The sequence below is a fragment of the Podarcis muralis genome, chromosome W, assembly GCF_964188315.1.
Source record: "Podarcis muralis chromosome W, rPodMur119.hap1.1, whole genome shotgun sequence".
NCBI lineage: Eukaryota > Metazoa > Chordata > Lepidosauria > Squamata > Lacertidae > Podarcis > Podarcis muralis.
In genome coordinates this window covers 4253773-4267430 of record NC_135674.1, presented here as the reverse complement: position 1 = coordinate 4267430, position 13658 = coordinate 4253773, and positions in this window count along the sequence as shown.

Genomic DNA, 13658 nt, shown 5'->3' with positions numbered 1-13658 from the left:
CAGCATAGAAATCTCAAGGTTGAATTTGTCTGATTTCCTTTCAGAGCCATTCAAGTTGGTACTTTTCTTTTCCTTTTTTAAAAGATATTTATTAAGGTTTTAAACAGTAAAATGAACTTCACAGTCTAAACGAAAAAAGAAAAAAAGAAAAGAAAAACACCATCACAATCACTTAAAAAACAGAAAAATACAGTAAAACACACAAAAAAACACAAAAGAAAAAAGACATTAAAGAAAAAAAGATAAAAAGCCAATTTCTTACTTATTATTTTCTTAACCCTCCTTCCAGACTCCCTCACATCTCCCTTTTCTGTGTTCCCTTTTACACAATCTTGTTCAGCAGTGCCTCCCCCTCTTTCAAATCTTATTTTGTGTTATACGTTTCAACTATTATGTCTCCAATTTTTCCCTTTATATCAATTTATTTAAATTTGACATAATATTATTCTATCTTTACCCTTAGTCTTATGAAACATTTTTACATATTCCTTTCCACTGTATCACTAATGCCATATTATCTTTATATCCTGCATCATTTTAACATTCATACATTTTGCAATGCTTTTGCAGGTAGTCTTTAAATTTCTTCCAGTCCTCTTCCACTGACTCTTCTCCCAGGTCTCAGATTCTGCCAGTCATTTCTGCCAATTCCATGTAGTCTATCACTTGCATCTGCCATTCTTCTAGAGTGGGCAAATCTTTTGTCTTCCAGTGTTTTGTGATGAGTATTCTTGCTGCTGTTGTTGCATACATAAAAAAGGTTCTATCCTTCTTTGACACCATTTGGCCAGCAATGCCCAAAAGGAAGGCCTCTGGTTTCTTAGGGAAGGTATATTTAAATACCTTTTTCAGTTCATTATATATCATTTCCCAGAAAGCCTTGACCCTTGGGCACGTCCACCAAAGGTGAAAGAATGTTCCCTCAGTTTCTTTACATTTCCAACACTTATTATCTGGCAAATGGTTTATCTTTGCAAGCTTGACTGGGGTCATGTACCACCTGTATATCATTTTCATAATATTTTCTTTTAAGGCATTACATGCCGTAAATTTCACACCAGTGGTCCATAACCGTTCCCAGTCAGCAAACATAATATTGTAGCCAATGTCTTGTGCCCATTTTATCATAGCTGATTTGACCGTTTCATCCTGAGTGTTCCATTTTAACAGCAAGTTATACATTCTTGAAAGTACCTTAGTTTTAGGTTCTAACAATTCTGTTTCTAGTTTCGATTTTTCCACCTGGAAGCCTGTTTTTTTATCCACATTAAAGACCTCTCTAATTTGACGATAATGTAACCAATCTCGCACTTTGTCTTTTAGTTTCTCAAAACTCTGCAATCTCCATGTGTCTCCATCTTTTTCTATTATCTCCCAATATTTTGGCCACTTGGCCTCCATATTGAGTCTTTTCTGAGCCTTAGCTTCCATTGGTGACAACCACCTTGGAGTCTTATTTTCTAATAAATCCTTGTATCTTGTCCAGACATTAAACACTGCTTTCCTGACAATATGGTTCTTAAATGCTTTATGAGCTTTAACCTTGTCGTACCACAGATATGCATGCCACCCAAATACATTGTTGAACCCTTCCAAATCCAAAATGTCATTGTTTTCAAGAAGTAGCCATTCTTTCAACCAGCAGAATGCTGCTGATTCATAGTACAACTTCATGTCTGGCAGGGCAAATCCCCCCCTTTCTGTAGCATCAGTCAATATTTTAAATTTTATTCTGGGCTTTTTGCCCTGCCAGACAAATTTAGAAATATCTCTCTGCCACCTCTTGAAACAATCCATCCTGTCCACAATCTGCAAAGTCTGAAACAAAAACAGCATTTTTGGCAATACATTCATCTTTATAGCAGCAATTCGACCCAACAAGGAAAGCTTCAATTTTGACCAAATTTCTAGATCCTTTTTAACTTCTAGCCAACATTTTTCATAATTATCTTTGAATAGATTCAAGTTTTTAGCTGTCATGTTAATCCCTAGATATTTCACCTTTTTAACCACATTTAACTCTGTCTCCTTCTGAAACCTTTCTTTTTCCATAGTTGTCAAATTTTCCCCCCAAAACCTTAGTTTTCTGCTTGTTTAATTTAAATCCCGCCACCCGACCAAATTCTTGAATCAGTTCTAGAACCCTTTTCAAGTTGGTACTTTTCAGCACCTAGGGGTGTAGTGGCATCTGGACCATGGACCTCTCAGCTGGTGACTTGTGGGAGTCAGTCTGCAGCTCACCACACCTCAGCCAGTGGGATGTATCACCAGAGATTACAGAACCCCAGCCGAGTCTTCAGAGATGTCCTGCTCTCAGCAGAACAGCTTCTTCCAGAGCAGTGGCGGAGCAGGGTGGGGGCGGTCCGCACCTGGGGGGGGGGGGAGGACATTCACTGTAGGCTTGGGAAGCTGGGGGTCGTGGGTGGGCACTCCCGGCTGGAGGAGGCAGGCAGGGGAGAGGACGGGAAGGAGGCAGGTGAGCAAAGAACGGAGGGGGGCAGGAAGGGGAGAGGAAGGAAGCGGGATCGGTGGGTGCGCCTTTCATTCTGCCTGGAAGACCAGCGCCTACAGCTGGACTATCAAGTGGATTGAAAGGGTCACTTTGGGGGCAGCGCTGCAAATGCAGAAGGGATCTTGGCCGGTTTCTAAACAGGGAAAGTGAGTTTCCCTCTGACAAACGCTTTCTGCCTCCCCTCTGCAAAGCTCCACATGTTTCCGCCCCACCCTGTCCTCAGCCAACCCCCCACTTAGAAGCCACTCTTGGGTTATTGACTTCTGTGTGCTTGTGTATCTGTGTCTCCCGTGTGGGGTTCCTCTCTGCGTAAAGTCTTCAAGCTGTGCCTGTGTGCGCCTGACAAATCGGCCCCATTGCCTTTCCCTCGTCAAAATTTATCTTTCCCCCCACCTCCAGTCTCCATTGTTGTGTGTCCTGGCTGAGAGGAAAAACAGAAGACGGGGGGCCATCGGTCAGGGATAGTCTACTTGAGATTCCTGCATTGCCCCAGGGGGGTTGGCTTGATGACCCTCAGGGGTCCCTTCCAACTCCACTCTTCTCTGGTGCAGGCTTGTGCAGAGTTTTAGGTACAAGTTGGGTGCAAGGGGTGCAGCCCATCTTATGCACCGCCGGCTCGGGAAGAAGTCCCACTGATCATGATGAGACTCGCAGGCGAGTAGATTGCTGCTGTGCAGGCCTGCTGTTGAAATCAATGTTTTCCTTTTCAGAGCATGGTGAAACCCCCATGACTAAAACCTCCCCTTCCGTAGTTTCTGTCAGGAGTTCAGCCTACACTCGAGTAGCACCCTGGCAGAGACACGTGCCCGACTGGCATGTTCCCTCCCTCCTGGTCGATCGTTTGGGAGCTTCATAAGCTTTATTCAGCCCGAACATCACAGCGACCGATGCCAAGTGACACCGGCACACTTAGGGATCCGCAGAGTTTGTGGATCATGCGTGACAGACCTCAGCAACTCAGCATTTTGGCTAATCGACTTTATTTACATGTAAACACACACACGGAGCACTGCAACATGGCTCCCTCTCTCTCGAGCATCAGACAGCAAAGAGAAAAAGAACAAAGGACAATAGTCCCACTTCACGGAACACAGGGACACAAACATCCTGTCGCTGTCACTTCCCACTCTGTGGAGTCAAAACATAGACAACAATCCCATGACTGCAATCATGGAGCTGGAATTCTCACAGTTTCAAGCGCTCCCACAGGTTCCGCAGAATATCTGTACTGCATGGTTTAGTGTGGCAGCACCTGCCCTTTGGAACTCCCCGCCTCTTGCAACAAAGCACGTGCCTTTGCTAGACGCTTTTCAGGCACCTGCTAAAAGCATGCTTGTTTAGGCAAGCATACCTAGAAGCTTAGGAAGTTGAAGTAATTTTCATCTCTTTTAATATTTTAGCTTTTGTATGTCTTAAAGTAGGATTGTTGATTTTTCTTGATTTTACTGCTGTGGTGGTTTTTTTGTTTTTTGTTTTGGTAAACCACTTTGCAGGCTTTTTAAAATAAATTTTATTAAATAAAGAAGCAATACATAGAACTAAGAATAGAAATATATAGGGAAATATATACCCCCCCCCCATTTTCTTTATTTTTCCTTCTCCTCCTCCTGCTGCTGCCCCTCCTCCTCCTCCTCGTGTTCCTCACCTGAAGGAAAAGCCAAAGAACCACCATTAACATTGGTGCCTGGTATGTGCAACCATATGCTGTATTTTTATTCTTTTTGGCAAGAAAATGGGCACAGAAGGAGGCAGCAAACCTTTGTGCCCTTCAGAGGCACATGCACAGTCTGCTACTGGCCTCTGGTCTCCTGCGCATGGGGTGGGGGTGGGGGGGAGGCCACCCCTTCCACGCAGCGAAGGCGACCCTGGCATGGCTACCAGCTGCCCACAAAGGCGCACTGAACTGGGCTCCAGACTGTGGTGGGACTCCCCTAAGCCCCAGCCAACATGGCCGGGGCTCATCATGGATGATGGGACTTGAAACCCATTGGGAGGGAGGGCCATGTGAAGACAGGATTCTCAAAAATACCTCTGGCTTGCGGCTCCTGGAGTGTTGCTGGCAACGCCTGGAGTTTCTCTTCAAGCTCCTGGAGCTTCACACGGAATACTTGAGCTTCCTTAAATACTGTTTCAGCTGCATGCCACACCTCAGCCAAAATCACTGCTTTAACTCAGAAAAAGAAGGGAGCATCTGTGCATGTCATTCCGGTCAAGTTGCACCAAAGTGGGACTTGTTCATCTGAGCTCCACAGGCTGGTTTTTTTAATTGTTTGACTGGGGTTGTTTGTTGGTTTTTCTTTAATTTGGGGCAAGGACTTTTTATGTGCCCTTTCCATCCCCAAGAGCCAGCACTGTAAATCAGTTTTAAGGGAGTCTTACAACCACAGCTGCCGCCACCCCCCAACATCACCAGCAGTTACACATACAGGCTTTTAAAACTTATTTAATATCTTTTTAAAAAAGTTAACCTTGTAATTCCTAAATCATTTTAAACACTTTGAAATACTTTCTAAAATTCTGCTTTTTAACTTTTATGTAAATGATGCAATAAAGGTAAAGGTAAAGGTACCCCTGCCCGTATGGGCCAGTCTTGACAGACTCTGGGGTTGTGCGCCCATCTCACTCAAGAGGCCGGGGGCCAGCGCTGTCCGGAGACACTTCCGGGTCACGTGGCCAGCGTGACAAAGCTGCATCTGGCGAGCCAGCGCAGCACACAGAAACGCCGTTTACCTTCCCGCCAGTAAGCGGTCCCTATTTATCTACTTGCACCCGGGGGTGCTTTCGAACTGCTAGGTTGGCAGGCGCTGGGACCGAGCAGCGGGAGCGCACCCCGCCGTGGGGATTCGAACCGCCGACCTTTCGATCGGCAAGCCCTAGGCGCTGAGGCTTTTACCCACAGCGCCACCCGCGTCCCTAAAAATGATGTAAGAAAGGAACCCAGATATTTCCCTGTTTCAGTTTTATCCCATAATGTATCCATTTTGCTACATGCCAACGATACGGTGTTGTTAGCACAAACGCAAGTGGCTATGAGGCGATTACTAAAGAACTTTGGGAGACTGTGTCGTAACAAAGATTTGAATACAAATTATTCCAAGACAAAAGCCGTAGTATTGGGGGCACAGCCCAGGAAGCAGAAATGGCTCCTAAATGGACAAGCCATTGAACAAGCCAGGCATTTCAACTACAGGGGTACCTCTGGTTGCGAACGGGATCCGTTCCGGAGCCCCGTTCGCATCATGAGCAGAACGCAACCCGCGTCTGCGCGTGTGTGGGTTGCGATTTGCCGCTTCTGCGCATGCGCGTGACATCATTCTGAGCGTCTGCACATGCGCGAGCAGCGAAACCTGGAAGTAACCCGCTCCGTTACTTCCGGGTCGCCGTGGGACGCAACCTGAAAAGACGTAACCTGAACCGAGCGGAACAAGAGGTATGACTGTATTTGAGGATTTGCTTCTCTGATAGGAGTACTGGGTCTCATCAGATGACAGCCTCGGCCTTGAAGGCATCAAGATCTGCACAAGCAATTCTTAGCTTTACCAGAACTGAAGGCGGCAATGGGATTGCCCCTGCTCCGAGAAGATATACAGAGGTACCTCGGAAGTCAAACGGAATCCATGCCAGAAGTCCGTTTGACTTCCAAAACATTCGGAAACCAAGACGCGGCTTCCGATTGGCTGCAGGAGCTTCCTGCACTCAATCCGAAGCCGCGGAAGCCCCGTCGGACATTTGGGCTCCAAAGAACATTCACAAACCGGAACACTCACTTCCGGGTTTGTGGCGTTCGGGAGCCAAATCATTCGAGTCGCAAGGTGTTTGGGATCCAAGGTACGACTGTATTGGTAAGGCGCCCCCACAGGTAACATGGGGGGGGGAATGATAGGGGGGGATCGGGAGAGACAGGGAAGCCCGGAGGGAACGCCCCACCTAGCCCAGCTCCGACCCCAAGCCAATATCACCAGCGGCTGGAGCAAAAGAGCAGAGGAACCGCGCACCAGGGACCGGCTGGGGGCTAGAAGAACGCGGCGTGGACCCTCCCCTGCCACTGCAGGGGGGCACAGCAAAAACCATGCTTTATGTTATTGAGTTTATTTTCAGTCCATTTCTTATCCGTATTTTAAAGCCCTATGAACCCAGGTAGGCGGCCTGAACCATTGGAGCCCATTTCCTGGAACCGCCACCTCAGCGCTGATCTAGGGACCCAACACCAAGCCCTGGGGGTCCCACAGGAGCATTCAAACTGCCCCTTTTTCTTGTTCCCTAATCTCTCTCTCTCTCTCTCTCTCTCTCTCTCTCTCTCTCTCTCTCCTCCTTCTTCTTTAGTTATACACACAACCCTCCCTTTTTTATGAATACATTATTACTCATTATTCATCCATTTCTATTCACTTCTTACTCATTTACTCATTTTCATTATTATTACTCATTTTTCTCTTTTTTTAAAAAAAGTTTTTTTTAATTTTTCATTAAAGAATTCTATATATATATCTACTTTTCCATCTCCACTCCCCCCTTTTTCTATTTACTTATTACAATGGTTTTTTTTCTTTTCCTTCTATTTTCTGAACAAACAAACTATTTTCAGTAGGATTTTTTCTGTTTTCTTTTTCTTTCTTTCTTCTTTTTCTCTCTATCTCTTTTCTCTCTTCCTTATCTTTTCTTTTCCATCTTGTCTTTTGTCTCACACTACAACTTGAACCACCACAGCGACTTTTGATTTTTAAATAGAATTCCATTAGCCTTTACATTTTTAGCTTTTGACTCTTATCTGCAAACTCCCAACCCCACCTCCCCACCTTAACACTGGGAGGGCCATGTCCCCGGAATTTGTGAAGACGGGATTCTCAAAAATACCTCTTCCTTGCGGATCCTGGAGTATTTCTGGCAATGGCTGGAGTTTTTCTACAGGCTCCTGGACCTTCATAGGCAATGCTTGATCATCCTTAAGTACTGTTTCCGCCCCCGTCTTAGGACTATTGGGCGCCTTCTTCAGTATTTCAACATCCTGGAGAGGACAGACACTTCCTGCTAGACATTTACTCCAGACATTTACAGAAGGCACAGAGGCACTGGTTGAAGAAGTTGGGAATGAGCAGACAGTGCTATTGCGGAGAAGGAGCTCCACCCCAGGGTGCTAAAGAGCTCTTTCCCTAGCCTGCAGGTGCCAGAAGGCCAAGCGCTGGTGTTGCAGTGGTGGTACTTCAGAGGCGTATGAGAAAAGGCTGCTCTGGATTCTGGGTATATAAATGGCCTTGCCTGAAGCTGTGGATTGTGCTCTGCATTAGCAGAGAGGCTCTACTTAGTTGCAAATGAAGCACATTTCAATTATTATAGAAACCGGTGTTTCCATGCACTATCCCTATCTGCAAGCAAGCTCTCCCACAAAGTGGGGGGGGGGGGACAGGGGATCCCCTCTGCTGTGCTTTGCCTCAACGCCCCAAAGACAAGCCGTCCAGCTGGAGAAAAGGGGGGAGGGGTGTATGCCACAGGAACGGCCAAGAACGCTGTTTTTTGCTCAGCAATGAGGCGTTAAAGAAGACATAACTTCCTCTCGGTCTCTTCTCTCTCGAGTCGGGCTCTGCCTCTCTTCAGCGGCGGCGGCTGCAGCAAGGTCAGGGCACACCCCAGCCAGCAGATTGGCTGGCTGGAACTGGCTGGAATGTCCCCGGATTTAATTAATGTCCCCGGATGTAGTCGGGACCTCCGATGCTGCTTGCTGCCATGGCGTCAGCCATGTTGCAGTGCAGGAAGTCCCCAGGCGTAAATCCGGGGACATTCCGGGGACAAATTTCTGCCGGGGACAGATTGCTGAATCCGGGGACTCTTCCCTGGCAACCGGGGACGCCTGGTAAGCCTCCTTCTGGCCTTACCTGAGCAGCAAGTGCAGCTTGTCCTGGATCACCGTGGATCCCTTCAGCTGCCATCAAGCTCCCAGGTGTGGATCTGTTGTCCTGACCTGATTTTTAAATAGAATTCCATTAGCCTTTACATTTTTAACTTTTGACTTTTATCTGCAAACTCGCAGCCCCACCTCCCCACCTTAACACTGGGAGGGCCATGTCCCCGGAATTTGTGAAGACAGGATTCTCAAAAATACCTCTGGCTTGCGGCTCCTGGAGTGTTGCTGGCAACGCCTGGAGTTTCTCTTCAAGCTCCTGGAGATTCACACTGAATGCTTGAGTTTCCTGAAATACTGTTTCAGCTGCATGCCACACCTCAGCCAAAAGAGCTGCTATCACTGAGAAAAAGAAGGGAGCATCTGTGCATCTCATTCCGGTCAAGTTGCACCAAAGTGGGACTTGTTCATCTGAGCTCCACAGGCCGGTATTTTTAATTGTTTGACTGGGGTTGTTTGTTGGTTTTTCTTTAATTTGGGACAAGGCCATTTTATGTGCCCTTTCAATCCCCATGAGCCAGCACTGTAAATCAGTTTTAAGGGAGTCTTACAACCACAGCTGCCGCCACCCCCCACCCCCAACATCATCAACAGTTACACATACAGGCTTTTAAAACTTATTTAATATCTTTTTTAAAAAGTTAACCTTGTAATTCCTAAATCATTTAAAACACTTTGAAATACTTTCTAAAATTCTGCTTTTTTACTTTTATGTAAATGATGTAATAAAGGAACCCAAATGGCCAGATATTTCCCTGTTTCAGTTTTATCCCATAATGTATCCATTTTGCTACATGCCAACGATACGGTGTTGTTAGCACAAACGCAAGTGGCTATGAGGCGATTACTAAAGAACTTTGGGAGACTGTGTCGTAACAAAGATTTGAATACAAATTATTCCAAGACAAAAGCCGTAGTATTGGGGGCACAGCCCAGGAAGCAGAAATGGCTTCTAAATGGACAAGCCATTGAACAAGCCAGGCATTTCAACTACAGGGGTACCTCTGGTTGCGAACGGGATCCGTTCCGGAGCCCCGTTCGCATCATGAGCAGAACGCAACCCGCGTCTGCACGTGTGTGGGTCGCGATTTGCCGCTTCTGCGCATGCGCGTGACGTCATTCTGAGCGCCTGCACATGCGCGAGCAGCGAAACCTGGAAGTACCCCGTTCCGTTACTTCCTGGTCGCCGCGGGACACAATTCTCAAAAATACCTCTTGCTTGCGGCTCCTGGAGTATTGCAGGGAATGGCTGGAGGTTTTCTTCAAGCTCCTGGACCTTCATACGCAATGCTTGATCATCCTTAAATACTGTTTCCGCCCCCGTCTTAGGGCTATTGGGCGCCTTCTTCAGTATTTCAACATCCTGGAGAGGACAGACACTTCCTGCTAGACATTTACTCCAGACATTTAGAGAAGGCACAGAGGCACTGGTTGAAGAAGTTGGGAATGAGCAGACAGTGCTATTGCTGAGAAGGAGCTCCACCCCAGGGTGCTAAAGAGCTCTTTCCCTAGCCTGCAGGTGCCAGAAGGCCAAGCGCTGGTGTTGCAGTGGTGGTACTTCAGAGGCGTATGAGAAAAGGCTGCTCTGGATTCTGGGTATATAAATGGCCTTGCCTGAAGCTTTGGATTGTGCTCTGCATTAGCAGAGAGGCTCTACTTGGTTGCAAATGAAGCACATTTCAGTTATTATAGAAACCGGTGTTTCCATGCATGCTTGTTCAGGAACTCTGTGAACTAGACAGCCACTGTTTTAAACTGGCCCTTTTTCTGGCAGGTTAAACGATTAAAGTTGACTTGATTAACTTCATCCGCCAACTACACTTGTAAGCAACCAGAGCAACTACAAATAAAAGGCTCTCCAACCGTGCGCTATCCCTATCTGCAAGCAAGCTCTCCCACAAAGTGGGGGGGGGGGGGCAGGGGATCCCCGCTGCTGTGCTTTGCCTCAACGCCCCAAAGACAAGCCATCCAGCTGGAGAAAAGGGGGGAGGGGTGTATGCCACAGGAACGGCCAAGAACGCTGTTTTTTGCTCAGCAATGAGGCGTTAAAGCAGACATACCTTCCTCTGGGTCTCTTCTCTCTCGAGTCGGGCTCTGCCTCTCTTCAGCGGCGGCGGCTGCAGCAAGGTCAGGGCACACCCCAGCCAGCAGATTGGCTGGCTGGAATGTCCCCGGATTTAATTAATGTCCCCAGATGTAGTCGGGACCTCCGATGCTGCTTGCTGTCATGGTGTCAGCCATGTTGCAGTGCAGGAAGTCCCCAGGCGTAAATCCGGGAACATTCCGGGGACAAATTTCTGCCGGGGACAGATTGCTGAATCCGGGGACTGTCCCTGGCAACCGGGGACGCCTGGTAAGCCTCCTTCTGGCCTTACCTGAGCAGCAAGTGCAGCTTGTCCTGGATAACCGTGGATCCCTTCAGCTGCCATCAAGCTCCCAGGAGTGGATCTGTTGTCCTGACCTGATTTTTAAATAGAATTCCATTAGCCTTTACATTTTTAACTTTTGACTCTTATCTGCAAACTCGCAGCCCCACCTCCCCACCTTAACACTGGGAGGGCCATGTCCCCGGAATTTGTGAAGACAGGATTCTCAAAAATACCTCTGGCTTGCGGCTCCTGGAGTGTTGCTGGCAACGCCTGGAGTTTCTCTTCAAGCTCCCAGAGCTTCACAAGGAATGTTTGAGTTTCCTTAAATACTGTTTCAGCTCCTTGCCACACCCCAGCCAAAAGAGCTGCTATCACTGAGAAAAAGAAGGGAGCATCTGTGCATGTCATTCCGGTCAAGTTGCACAAAAGTGGGACTTGTTCATCTGAGCTCCACAAGCTGGTTTTTTTAATTGTTTGACTGGGGTTGTTTGTTGGTTTTTCTTTAATTTGGGACAAGGCCTTTTTATGTGCCCTTTCAATCCCCATGAGCCAGCACTGTAAATCAGTTTTAAGGGAGTCTTAGAAGCACAGCTGCCGCCACCCCCCAACATCATCAGCAGTTACACATACAGGCTTTTAAAACTTATTTAATATCTTTTTAAAAAAGTTAACCTTGTAATTCCTAAATCATTTAAAACACTTTGAAATACTTTCTAAAATTCTGCTTTTTAACTTTTATGTAAATGATGTAATAAAGGAACCCAAATGGCCAGATATTTCCCTGTTTCAGTTTTATCCCATAATGTATCCATTTTGCTACATGCCAACGATACGGTGTTGTTAGCACAAACGCAAGTGGCTATGAGGCGATTACTAAAGAACTTTGGGAGACTGTGTCGTAACAAAGATTTGAATACAAATTATTCCAAGACAAAAGCCGTAGTATTGGGGGCACAGCCCAGGAAGCAGAAATGGCTCCTAAATGGACAAGCCATTGAACAAGCCAGGCATTTCAACTACAGGGGTACCTCTGGTTGCGAACGGGATCCGTTCCGGAGCCCCGTTCGCATCATGAGCAGAACGCAACCCGCGTCTGCACGTGTGTGGGTCGCGATTTGCCGCTTCTGCGCATGCGCGGGACGTCATTCTGAGCGCCTGCACATGCGCGAGCAGCGAAACCTGGAAGTAACCCGTTCCGTTACTTCCGGGTCGCCGCGGGACGCAATTCTCAAAAATACCTCTTGCTTGCGGCTCCTGGAGTATTGCAGGGAATGGCTGGAGGTTTTCTACAAGCTCCTGGACCTTCATATCCAATGCTTGATCATCCTTAAATACTGTTTCCGCCCCCGTCTTAGGGCTATTGGGCGCCTTCTTCAGTATTTCAACATCCTGGAGAGAACAGACACTTCCTGCTAGACATTTACTCCAGACATTTACAGAAGGCACAGAGGCACTGGTTGAAGAAGTTGGGAATGAGCAGACAGTGCTATTGCTGAGAAGGAGCTCCACCCCAGGGTGCTAAAGAGCTCTTTCCCTAGCCTGCAGGTGCCAGAAGGCCAAGCGCTGGTGTTGCAGTGGTGGTACTTCAGAGGCGTATGAGAAAAGGCTGCTCTGGATTCTGGGTATATAAATGGCCTTGCCTGAAGCTGTGGATTGTGCTCTGCATTAGCAGAGAGGCTCTACTTAGTTGCAAATGAAGCACATTTCAATTATTATAGAAACCGGTGTTTCCATGCACTATCCCTATCTGCAAGCAAGCTCTCCCACAAAGTGGGGGGGGGGGGGGGGACAGGGGATCCCCTCTGCTGTGCTTTGCCTCAACGCCCCAAAGACAAGCCGTCCAGCTGGAGAAAAGGGGGGAGGGGTGTACGCCACAGGAACGGCCAAGAACGCTGTTTTTTGCTCAGCAATGAGGCGTTAAAGCAGACATACCTTCCTCTGGGTCTGCTCTCTCGGGTCGGGCTCTCCCTCTCCTCAGCGGCAGCGGCTGGAGCAAGGTCGGAGCACCCCCTCCCCAGCCAGCGGATTGGCTGGCTGGAACTGGCTGGAATGTCCCCGGATTTAATTAATGTCCCCAGATGTAGTTGGGACCGCCGATGCTGCTTGCTGCCATGGCGTCAGCCATGTTGCAGCGCAGGAAGTCCCTAGGCGTAATTCTGGGGACATTCCGGGGACAAATTTCTGCCGGGGACAGATTGCTGAATCCGGGGACTCTCCCTGGCAACCGGGGATGCCTGGTAAGCCTCCTTCTGGCCTTACCTGAGCAGCAAGTGCAGCTTGTCCTGGATCACCATGGATCCCTTCAGTTGCCGTCAAGCTCCCAGGTGTGGATCTCTTGTCCTGGCCTGAATACAAAAGAAGTGATTTTACATCTCCATTCCAACACGAAACGAAAGCCCAGAGCCTGGCTTCATGCTCCCCCTCATCTGGCATATGGTCACTTCCAGCCCAAGAGGACTGCTTGTATGACAGAGAGCTTTTCTGTGGAGTGCTGCCTCCCTCTGCTGGTGCAAGCTGTTTCTCCAGCAGACAAATGCTTCCTGGTAGATTGGAAGTGGCCACCCCTCTTTCCCGAACCCATACCATATGCATCCCGACCCCAACTATCAGGATTTGCCATCTGGCCTGACTCTACAGTGCTGCTGATACACAAGATAGGCAATAGCCTGCCACTCACTAACCTAACTGCAGCCTTGCAGGAAAAGAATATAAGAGCAGCCAGAGATTTTGTAGTCCAGTCTATTCACTTAAGCAGACCAGTCCCCTGCAGCGCACACCCTCCTACGCAAAACCAAGTCAGCTCACCGCCATAAACTGGGCCTCTTTCTCCTGCTTCCCTTCTGAGATATTTCAGGGCAGGCTGGATTAAAGTCGGCTCACA